Source organism: Cylas formicarius, unplaced genomic scaffold (assembly GCF_029955315.1).
Source record: "Cylas formicarius isolate icCylForm1 unplaced genomic scaffold, icCylForm1.1 PGA_scaffold_1__22_contigs__length_36826433, whole genome shotgun sequence".
In the NCBI taxonomy this organism is placed as follows: Eukaryota; Metazoa; Arthropoda; class Insecta; order Coleoptera; family Brentidae; genus Cylas; species Cylas formicarius.
This window is the reverse complement of record NW_026844264.1, coordinates 13,357,077-13,370,162: the sequence shown is the minus strand read 5'-3', so window position 1 is coordinate 13,370,162 and position 13,086 is coordinate 13,357,077. Positions and strand designations below refer to the sequence as shown.

The 13,086-nt window shown below is 32.5% G+C and overlaps 1 protein-coding gene across 7 annotated transcripts in view; it reads left to right on the top strand.

Moving 5' to 3' along the window:
* The window catches only part of LOC132696948 (adenylate cyclase type 3), an 88,980-nt gene that overhangs the window by 20,418 nt on the left and 55,476 nt on the right, over positions 1-13,086 (top strand). The window lies entirely within an intron of this gene.

Genomic DNA, 13,086 nt, shown 5'->3' with positions numbered 1-13,086 from the left:
AATTGACCATTTGCTTTTACCAGATACAAAATGTTGTTCAAGGAGTCAACGTTAATGGAATGTAGCTTCAAATTTTGATTGTGTTGGTAGAAACCCGGGTAGTGTCCGATACGTAGATCAAAAAACTGCAGCAAATTCACCCAGAATTGATTTTTCAGACCAGAAAGAGCCTTTGAGTCAACAGTGGCTTGCCTTTTTTTCGTTTTGCATTTTTTGATGACTTTCATTCGTTAATTAATTCAAAAAAAATATTTTTTTGTATTTAGAATAATACCATTCATAGGTAAATTCTTCAGAAACCCAACCAACCAAGTGAATAAAAAACCGGAAATATCCCTGATAATAGGTAAGGAATCTCGCCGCTTAAAGCGATACTTTTCCCACGCTCGGATTGGTGTATTATTGGATACTTCAGATTAGAGAGCAGAAGAAATTACACATTTTTTTGTACTTACTGAACATATGGAACTATTTTACAATATAACATTTTTTAAAATTAATATCAAGTTAGTTCAACTTGTAATGAGAATGATTATAATTGTACTTAACTTTCACGGTGGCGTAAGAAGAACAGCTTGGTAGTCAGATAAATTAGGAAAACCGTACATAATGCGCTGTAGAAGCTTGCTTTATATTACATTCCAATCAGGAAGTACATTGATAATAACAATAGAGGACTATCAATTGGTATGGTGTAATCTGTTATAGAGGTAACATCCTTACATAAAATACTACTTGTTGCGTATATAATTTATTGGAACTTAAAATGAATTTACTCAGTTTCTCCCGCTTTCTCTCCCACTATTTCCAGAATGGGCGGCAGGTCAGGATTTTGTATGCAGTAAATAAAATCTAAAATGCTACAACCATCTACAATTATTAAGGTATCGTCTGTTCCTGACTCACTTTTTTATTTCATTACGGCATCGGGCTTGTACCGAAGGGCTAACACCCCATTAGCCTTGTTTTCCTCGGATTAAAACTATAAATTTTGCATGTGGCAATGTCTCCTAGCCGGAAAGCGCTTCTTCCTCAATTTACATTTTACACACTACGTGCCCGAGTTTGGTCGCCCAGCTGGGGCCCACGGATCGATACTTCGTAAAGTTCCGACCTTCCTAAGAGCGTTTTTATTAGTTTTCCAGCTCTTTAATTGCGGTGCACTTCACCGCGACCCCATTGTCGCACTTTCTTTCCGCACTCGAACACGTTTCGCAGATAGTGCACGGGATGGTGTTGAAACAATTTAAAAGGTTGTTAAAAAATCTATAGCTAATAGAGAAACATGAAGGGTAAAGCCAGTATTTAAATGAAAAATATTAAAAACCACAAAAATGTTAGTTTTTACACTTAACATCTGAATGTGCCCTTTTTTTTCCTAAATCTTTAACGCCATCTAGCCATGTTTTGTTAAAATGCTGCCGTCAAAAAGTTATATCAAAATTGCAACCTGCCAGCGGTTATTTTAGTTTTTTGCTTTTGGTCTTATTGGTTGGATAATGAGAGTTGTTACTGATTACAAACGAGAGTTACCGCGTATGCTCATATTAAATGGTCCTTCTCAACATATTTTTCAGTATCAGTTCAAAAGTTTTAGCAGGGCCCTCATATGGGTGAAACCTAACGAAATCGTCAATACAAATTGAACTTTTTTCAAGCTGATCGAACATTTTTGTGGACCTCAAGTCACAGTCTCGCAAAGTGAGCAAAATTATAGTAGCCTTAATTCAAGTCTCATTTTTTACATCCCGTTTGCTAGTTGGTAAGAGGGACCAGATCATATGTTCGGCCTTTATATGTACAAAGTTTTATAAATTTATGATAAAGTGTCTAAATTTCATAATCACCTATTTCACAATTTATTCCATATTTGCGATATAGTTTTTCCGAATCTTCTTATCTCAAATATTTTCGATATTTCCCTACGAGATATTTATTCTATGGTTCAAAGAAGAGAGATTTTTTACATCAAAGTAAATAAAACTATGGTTTGTGTATTTATATAATATATTTGAAGAATATCTATTAACAGTTTGCATTAAAAAATGATGATCATTTGATGATGAATATCTGCATTTGAACTGTTGGATCTAGATATTATAAATGCATTTTATTTGGCACTTCATCCGTAATATTTCAAATATTTTGGATTGCCGGTTATGGTTATGCCTAGAAATCACATTCGCTATCGCAGTGTAGGTTCAAACCCTGCTGACTGGAAACGCCCATTGTTTTGCTTAAAAATATCTTTTTTAACTAACAGCTAACTAAACAGGGGAAAATTTTATCAACCATGTGAATATAATATAATCTGGAAAAACTGATATAATATGATGATTATAAATGCATTTTATTTTCCAAATCATTCTAAATAATTGGACTTTCAGATAGATTTAGTCTTGGCCTATCGCCGCAATATAACAATATATAAATATTACTAATAAAAATAATAATAAAATAGTAATTACTTTGTAGGGTTATATAGGATTGTGGATTGTCCATGTTAATTTGGGATCACATTTCAAATAATCGATTTTGAGATTTTATGTAGCTGGCTCTACATCGATAAATTAGGGTGAAGTTTCTAAATTTTCCTCACGTACGGCATCTGTATTCGCAGTTATTAAAAGCGAAATTTAATTAAACAATTTTAGTCGCTCTTTCAACTCTTGACTTTGCTTTAGACATTCCGTTTGTGCGACAATTAAGTTGAAGGGGATGCGCAATTAATTGTCCAAGAACATGTATTAATTGAATGCCTCAGAATCGAAATTGCTCAGGTGGCGTCCGCTTATATACCGTCGCGAAATTCATAAGCTTAATATCAATTATAATCGAGTTAGAGGACTGAATATAACGTTCGGAAATAAATCACGGGATCGAAATTGACAGTGCATACAGCGGCGGTCTCGCTGATGGGACTTATCTTTTCCCTGGACTACTACGAAAGCGGATTCAATTTTAATGGCGATTAATTGTTTTAATTCAGCGGTGGGCGTTAATGCCCCGTCAGCCAGCAGTAAATTATCAATTGTTTTGATTGCTAAATTGTGTTTGGTCACAGTGGGTCCAATTTTATGGTCTGGGGTTTCCATTTTGCTAAGCGTAACCGTTGCCAGTATGTTAGTTCGAACGTTTAGTTGCCATCGTGACTCGTTTGTCCCTATACCTGATGATTCATGAATAATTGAAAATATATAAACTGTAGAATTCTCAAAACATTAATTTTTAACACAAATAGCTTAAAGTAAATGTGCGTTTTGAAAATTTCCTATGTTATTAAAATTGCTGTTTAACTTGGATTGTAACAAAATGGTTATTTTAAGCGCAATATTTTAAATGTTGAACGCACCCGTTCGTTGAAAGAAATTGCAATAAATAACATTTAGCACGGTTAAAATATTTCAAATTATTATAGAATCGCTCTATATATGATAGGTGTAGCAAAAGAAGTTGCAATAATATTACAAATTAATAAATTTAATTAAAATATTAAATTCAAGTGAATGATGTTTGAGAGTGAGTTGGTTAAAATGTTCATTTCCAAATATGGAAAATGAGGTAACAGAGGAAAAAAGTATTTTTTTAGGAAAGTGGGAGGAATAATTTTTAGTAGTGAGTTCATATTTTTGAAAATTCAAGGAATAAAGGAACGAATGAATCAATTCTTTTTTCTAGGAAATATATTTAGGTTTTTGCATTTTGCATTGGATTTTTTAAAAATTAAAAAAAATGTATGAAAAATTTTTAAAAAGAAAATTGTTTCTTTTATTTTGTTGAAAAATTATGGGGTATCCCAAAGATAAATAAATAAATTAAGAGAGAGAATGGAGACATTACTTGTTTTATATCAAGTATAACTTAATAAATGCAGTTAAGATTTAAGAAACAAAATTAAAAAGAAAGCAATTCTACACAATAGCGTTATCAAGATTCCGATTTTTTGTCCTTGTTTTTTGATATCTTTCGAAATAGATGTTATGGCGAAGCGGAAGTTATGTCTCTCTATATTCAGGATCTTTAAGAATTGTATCTAATATCACTTTAGTAGTGCTTAAGTCACTATTTTATGATAGGTTTAAGCCGCGAATAGCATTTGGGCGTTTTCTAGCTCTGACGGGCAAGTCATAAGGCACTCAGTGCATGTATTCGTTCTGTTTTACAAAAAATGGTAGTAGAAAAAGCACAGTATGCAACACTTTCATACACTTTTTCAGTCATCAACTTCCCTCTGCTCCTTTCATGATAAGTAAAACTTGTGACTAAAATGGCGTCTCGCAAACTGGCTTTCTGTCATGTAATAATGTGGACTATGCAGCTTCTATATCGGTTATCGTTCGTCAATATCGTTAAACAATTTCTTGGGTATTGATGTTTCAGACAACCACACATTCAAAATAATTGCTGAACATCGGCTGCCAACGATGAATTGTCACAAAGATTCTTTGCGTTGGTAAGTTTTTTAAAATAGCAAATGATTTAAAACGTAAAATAAATTGTGTTATAATATACAGTTTCGCCAAAAAGATGATCATATCTATTCAATTTTTTGGCGGGAGTAATATACAGTTGATTCGAATTTCTCAATAAAGCATATTTCCTTTCAATATTATTTTCCACTTAACTTAACTTATATTATGGATCACTCTTCTTGACAAGCTACCGTTATAGTTTTACGTTGGTTATTGCTATATGATGAACGCATAATTTTCATGTAAGATGGCTGTAAGCCTCTGAAGCCTGTCCGCACTTTGGATTTAGATAGGACGAGGGACAAAACGATTAAATATTCAAACCAAGTTTCCAACAGGCGTGATCCAAACTAAATTAAACTTTGATCCGAGCAGTTCACGTAAACACCAACTCTACTAAAAGTCGAACAGTCAGTTCAAGTCGAGGCGATTAGTTACAATTTGTTCGCCGACTGAAATGGTAAATTAGCCTGAGAAGAAAATTCAATTTGGGTCAGGGTTTGCGAAAGGCAAGAATTATTGAAGGTATAAATTTCATGCTCCGAAATTGTACAGTACAAGAGAGAACTTTATGCGGCAAATGTGCAAATTAAAATTTCTACAAGAAATTTATACCGAATGAATAAGATGCAATTTTATTAAACCTTCAAAAAATGGTTATATGGCAATTGACCATAAATAATTGGATTAAATGAGTGATTTCGACCTCATTTCTGATTTTATTATCATAAGTTGAAAGCAATTTTTGCAACAAATTGCAATTCAAATTCTCAAATTCCTTTATACCAAGTCGACATGATAAAATACAGGTTTGAAATAACGATTACAAGCATACAACAATCCACCACCGTATTACAAATTTCATTAAAATATACTAGGAGAGCTAACGTCAGCGGAACTATGATTTCACTGCCATTTGCACGAACTATATATTATATTTCTCCTGGAGAATTCAGAAATCCTTGAACACTTTACATTGTGACCAATATGAGGTAGCATTGGGATGCATTTATAATCATTCCTAGGGTCACAAAAGTAAAATTTTGAAAAACATTTTGAAAAATATCGAAAATATAGAAAACAATTTAAAAAAATTATTTTCCCTTTGGTTATAATTGTAATCTTCTTAAAAAAATGTTCTAATAATTTACTAATTCCAATATCATATTTGGAATTTATTTTGACCTTTTCAGATAAAACCAGAAAATCGACCTTTTTATATTTGGCCGCCTGATATAAGTTTTCCTTAAAATTGCAGACTTATATTGTCCACGCTTTATTAATCTGAAGTGAAAGTGGAGAAGAAAATGGAGAGGAACATTGCAAAAACGTCTGCGTCTTCAATTCGATTCAATTTTCCACCCATGTGTTTCGATGACTAGATCATAAAAATCGCTATTTTATTACGATCCATATGCATCCGCAGTAGATCTTTGTGAGGATGTACTCAACAAGGCAACTTTAAAGTTGGCTCGAGCACAACGCCCAGAAATTTTATATTTTCAGGATTGTAAAATTCATCGGTTTTAAAAACAAATATGATTTTGTCTACTTTATTAACATTTAAACTTAGACGGTTTAAAATAAACCAATTTGAAAGGTCTGTCATATTCTCTTCATTTTTTTAAGTGAGTTTGAGCTTCTTTCCTAATCATTAAATATACTCTGAATGTTATAGAATGGCTTGAACTTCATTGACTAAAACTATTAAATATGGTTCAGCTAAAATCGTTGTTTCACAAAAACTTGAACATGTCTGGAAAAATGGTCTAAACTCAGCAAAAATATTATTAAATTCAAACGAATTCAAAACAATTACAATTTGAAAGAATACCTTCATCTTTCGATATTTCTATAAATTCATTACTGGCCGCTGACGTAGTAATACGTCATTTTTTGTCCGAAATTCAGTAGCCGCTGACGTAATAACACGTTATTTTTGTTCTAAATGCAGTAACCGCTGACGTAGTAGTTCGTTTTTTGACGAATAACTTTGTACCATCAAACAGTCGATTTATTTTAAGTGTTTTTTATCAGTTTTTTAATAAATATAAATTAATTTATTATTTAACCTTATTTATAATGGAAAGAGCCCATTTTGAATGGAATAATATTTGCAATGAGACTAATGAGTTTTATGCTGATATATTATCTGGGGATGAAAATGATACAGATGAGAGCGACGATTCAGACATTGTAATCAATACCAAAAGAAAGGTTTTACCTATTGTAAATGATTCTGAGAGCAGCGATTCCGATAAAAACTTAAACAATACAACTACACACTGGTCCGTAAATGATAGTGATATAAATGTAAATACAGTTTTGGGAAATGAAGGTGTTAAAGTGGACTTGTTTATTGGCGATGATTTTTTTAAATCATTAGTAAAGGAAATAAACAGGTATCATATGTAAAATATTCACAAATATAAATCCGTGAAAAAGATTAAACAATGGACAGACACAACAATAGCGGAAATGATGAAGTTTCTTGGTTTGAATATTTTAATGCGGCAGGTAAGAAAAGTAGTATAAACGATTATTGCTCTACATATTGAAATACCAATTTTGGACAGAGTTATGCCTCGAAATAGGTTTAGACAAATATTACAATCATTACATTTTTGTAGTAATGATGAAACGGCAGAAAACGCAGATCAGCTCTTCAAAATTGAACCAATAACAGAATATTTTTTAAATAAATTTGGCACAGTTTATAAACCCAAACAAAATCTTTCATTGGACGAGTCAATGATACCCCACAGAGGTCGTTTAACTTTCCGAGTCTACAACCCAGGCAAGACAACTAAGTTTGGTACGCTTGTCAGAATGTTATGCGAATCGCAAAGTGTATACATAATGAATTTTAAATTCTACAACGGAAGTGGAGAAAAGTTGCAAAATCTCGTAAAAAATCTTTTAGATAAATATGAAAATATTTGGTACCATGTTTAAATGGATAATTATTATAATAGTGTTGAATTAGCAGAGCATTTGCTCTCCAGGAAGATAAGAATATGTGGTGCAATTACAGAAAATCGTGGGTTACAAGATATAAAAAAAAATAAGTTAAAAAGATCTCATCATATTTTCCGTAGAAAAAAAGAAATTTTAAGTCATCTATAGAAAGACAAGAGATATCTCAGAATGATCTCAACGATACATCTGGCTCGGCTTATAGAAACCGGCAAAATAAATCGTAAAACTGGTGAAATTATTAAAATAACAGAAAGTATTATACATTACAATAAGTATATGAACGGTGTCAATTATCAATTGTCAATTTGTATAATCCTATTATAAGAAAAAGTCTCAAATGGACAAAAAAGGCTTTTATGTTTATGTTGAACTGGGCATTATTTAATTCATTTGTAATATACAAGAAATTGAACCCGGCAAAGAAAATAAAATTTACCTCTTATTTACTAGAAGTTGCTAGAAGTCGGGTCGAAAATCAAGAAAATGTAGGTTAGAAGCAGAAGTTTCTGAAAGCCCATCAAAAAGAGTTTCTCGTGAAGATGCACCAAATAGGCTTTTAGGAGATATAAAAACACATAGGCTTGTAAAACTTAAAAGTTCGGGTAAAAAAATAATCCACAGAAACGGCGCAAAGTTTGCAAAGGAGAGAAACTTGCTTTATGTGCGGACATTGTGAAATTCCTCCATGTCTTGGAAAATGTTTTAAGGACTACCACATTAAAAAAAAATTCAAATTAGGTGCTTTTTTGTCCGAATAATTATTTGAATTGTTTGTTTTATTTAGTTACTATAGTATTTATATGAATAAACGTATATTATTATTTTGTTTATAGCTTTACTCTTGTTTTACCATTAAAGAATTTAAATATAAAACATGATATAAATTTTAGCGGCTCTACAAAGAATAAAAACTAAGGCAAATGAAGTATTTATTAGCTTAAATAACAATAAACAAATAACAACGGGGTTTGTAAGCACTACTTCGCGGCAGATGAACAAATCATTTGATGAATAATGGAAATAAACTCCCAAAACTAAATAATTACCACTAATGCCAAGCAAGTGGTGAGCTGTGGAAAAGATTCACGAACTCAGTTTCCAAATTAACTCCCGCATTCGCGGCAATCTAGTCCAAAACGGCTTTCTTTATTCCCGCAATAAAACGAAACGCAGAAAATATATTACGAATAAGCAAGCCGATTAAAGAGAAAATTGCTTAAAGTTATACCGAGGCTTGAATTTTCTTATCGAAAAATTAGTTCTGCAAGAATTCAGGAGAAAATTACCGTTGGCGGAACGGGGCCTAAGTAGAGCATGAAGCAAATTATCTTCGCAGTCAGGCGGCGAAGGCAATAAAACTTGCAGATTCTCCTACACCGGAAATAAAAACTCCAATCTTGCACAGACCAAGATGTATTTGGTGTTGGATCAGTTATAATATCCATTTCAAGTTCTTTCCATTTATCAAGTATTTTCGGCAAATTATGAAGTTACGTCATCGCACATTTTATACTGAAATGTGGAGTAATAAATCCTGGAACTAATTTAATATTATTTAGGATTCAAGGTTTGCGGTTGCACGTTTTTGGTTAAGGAGGCTTTTGGAATGTTAATATATGTTCTTAACCAAAAATATAAGACAAAAGATAATAATGAATACATAATATAAAATGTTTTAAATTTACAGAATACATCCGACGACAAAGCCGGGAAAGTGACTTGCCTTATTACGGTATATTTAGGTATTTTAGAGTAGGAAAAATTGTTTTTTGTTTCTGTCTGAATACTGAATACTCTCGTCTATGGAATTATTAGCAGAAATGATATACAGGAGGTGCAAAGTCCACTTTATTGAATGACAGCCAGATAGTAAGTGTCCAGATCAAGCTCTGGAAAAAGAAACCATATAAACTTGTTTAGGATTTTCTATATAGAGATGACTATTCATTTAAACCCATGAAAAACTGGGAAAACTATGATCGAAAATTAATTTTTGAACGGTACAAAGAAACTTCAACTCCAGCTCATATGGAGTCTCTGTATAATAAAATAGCTATTTGAATTAAAAGTAAATTAAATAAAGTGACTCTATTAAAAACACATATAGTGTTTTCCCAAATATACTGGTTTTGACATAATCACAACATTATAAAGGGATGCTTACTGGATTTGTAAATTTACATTACCAGTGACTTAAGACATTTTGTGTCTAGGAGCCGCATTATTGCATGACAGAAAGATGGTGGGTTAAATTATATCTACCGTCCAGAAAAAATTCCGGAGAAACATAAAAAATATTCATGTATCCGATAAGGAAATTGTTAAGGATCCTAAATATAAATAACTGACATTTTAAAGCATTAAAAAAAACGACTAGAGAACAATGATTGAAAATAAATTTTTGTGGAGTATAAACGAGCCTTATGTGGTTCGCCTTATGTGGAGCATCTGCATCGCAAAATAACTATTTGAATTAAAATTAAATTAAATGAAGTGACTCCATCGAAAACACTTATGACAAGGACTGCTACCTGCAGCCGTATATTCACATTGCCAGTTGTAGGCTGAAATTGATTATTTGAAAAGATTACAAGTAATTCCCTATATTGGAAACTTTTTATTTTTAAAAATCAAGTGCGTTGTTGTTTTGTTTATGGTTGATTTTAGAAATATCGCTATTTTTCATTAGAGGGAAAATATTATGCCCCTAGAAAGAGTTTCATTTTAAAAAATAAATCTCTTGATTCTTAAAACTATTCTTTCTTTACTTAATAGAAGACTTAACGCTCGTGCTGCTGCAAATAAATTATGGGATTTGGCTAAGATACTTCTGTGACAAGAAGGAAACGTAAAGATTTTTCTTCCACCGAAGCAATAAAGACTGCAAGTTTGTGACATATACAAAGAGCAAGTTGATGGTCTCTACTATCAAGTCTGGAGGAAGAGCTTGTTGATGAGACCGCACCCGAATATCTGGAAAAATTCGGTTAACCATTTTATTGCCGTAGAAAATATTTATAATAATTTTGATAATATTATTAAACTCATTATTATTAATTTAGGTGAATGTGAAATCTGACTAATATAATATATTAGTGCAGATTGATACAAAGCAGGATTTCAATTAAATTTTGAAACTTATTTTGTAAAATTTTTGAAATTTATTAAACTAATCATAAAGTTCGACCACGCACTATACCTTTTCACATTGCTCATTTATAGAATTTTTTATTGCCAAGCCCTCCTCTACCCAATGCGACCGTCACAGCTAGTTTTATTGCATTCAATACGCCAAAACCCTTTATTTGTGAATGCACTATACCGAGGCAATGCAAAGCCTATTTTCTCGCGACAACGAGCGGCCTTCCTTGCCTTCGACGATAGGGAAAGCTGGCTGGTGCCTTATCTAATTTAGTAAGGACCTTAAATCAATGTTGCCACCGCCATTTAAGAAGTTCCACATGCGAGCGCAATGCATCTTTCTTTCCGCCGTGTGCTCTTTCCTTCTAGTCATATTGATTGAAAACGAAGGCTGAGGAAATAAGGACAGGGTGTCCAGTATTCACGAGTATGGCGGTATTTATCTTAATAGTTCTATTTGGCGATTATAAATAGAAGTTGAAAACATAAAAATATATATAACACATTTCATTGATTCATATTGACATTTGCATGTTTCTTATTAAATTAAAATCAAGATTTTTTGGAATTGAAAATTAAAATGAAAGAAAAAAAAATAAGGGCGGTAAGTACCATTTTTCGCAAATTTCGGATTTTGTTGTAACTTTTTTTTTGTATTTTACTCTAGCAAACTATCTAGCGTTTATATTAAAACTCTTTATAGGGAGAACTAATAGTTTTATATTTAATTCCTTTCACTTCATTGAACAATTAAAATTCATTGCAAGAATATATTATGCAACAAGGGCGGTAAAAGACAAAAGTTTAACAAAAGTATTATATACTATTCTTTTTCTACGACCGTTAGTTTTCGGGTATATTTTCGCAAAAAAACATGAATACATTCACTGGCCTGACCGTCACAATTGACATACGTCAAAATACAAGCAGTTCGGTAAAATCTCCGAAAACATCCGATTGTTCCCAAACCCGTGCGTTAATATCCTGGAAATATCCGTAGCGGCTCGGATCCATGGGATACGAAACTCAAGTGATAAGGCGACGCTTTCCGTATGCTAGATCGGTGTATAATTAGGTGTTTTACAGAATGGATTAGAAAAACGATATTCTGGATAGTTTCGACGTAGAGTCTTTACTAAAGGACAAGAAACACAAACTATATCGAAATGCGAGAATCTGGAATTAATTCTTCTCGTATAAATTGAAAAATCCCTGCCATGAACAGGTATCGCTTTTCTATTATTAGCAGTCAACGGATAAGTATATTATATATTATATATTATAAACGGCATTTGATAAACAAGTGAGGTAAATAGTATACCAAACGTGTTGCATATTAGACTTTTTCTACGACCATCACGAAAAAATCACAATTTAACAAATTAAAAATAATAACAGGTTATCCGATTACTAAATTGCGTACTATTCAAACAAAAAATTTACTAGTTACCCTTAAACCTATTCGTTTATCGTTCCGATCGGTTCTGCTATTGTTGTTGCTTTTTAACTGTATGCGTTAGACCGAGAGAGATGTGTTATTGGATGTCATATAAACAACGGAATAATAGTATATTATGCAACAAGTGCGGTAAATGGCATTTGACTCACGAGTTTATTCGACACGAGCGGAGCGCGTGTTTAATAAACGACTGAGTTAAAAAGTTTACCGAACGTGTTGCATACTAAACTTTTTCTACGACCGTTAGTTTTTGAGTACATTTTCGCAAAACACGAACACATTCACTGACATGATTGTCAGAATTGACAAACGTCAAAATTCAAAGCGTGGGAAATGTTTCCGAAAACATCCGATTGCTCCCAAATCCGTGCGGAAAAATCCCGGAAATGTGCGAAGTGGCTCAGATTCGTGGGAAACGAAACTGACGTGGTAAATCGACGCTTCTTGCACTCTAGATCGGCGTGCAATTAGGTATTTTACAGACGAGAGTAGAAAATAGTATATTATTCAACAAGTGCGGCAAACGGCATTTGACTCACGAGTTTATTTGACACCAGCGGGGCTTTTGGAACGAAAGCCCTAGAAATTTTCCTCCTAAAACCATAATTATGGAGACTATTTAAACTTACACACCCTAATAATAATTAGAAACTAATAATTATCTTTCTTTCTTAGATATTCTTATTAATAGAAAATCAGCCGTAACATTAGTTTCAGATCAGTTTACAGAATCCACGCACGTACACAGAACAAGACCTTAATGCATTGCCACATCACCATTCGGCTTAGAAGTCTTCGGTTATCAATTCTCTTATCTACAATTTCAACCCGAATCACTGAACCCAGAATTAAATAATAAAAAATTAATAATAAAAATTCGACTACAAAGCATTGCCTTGTTAATTGAGATCAGTTCCTTTAGACTGTTTATAATTATAAAAGCTATTGACTCTATACTTAAAGCAACTTACTCGACTGCATGTACTTTTAAAAACTGTCTCCATTTATCAAAAAATCATTATCGTATTGCAATAT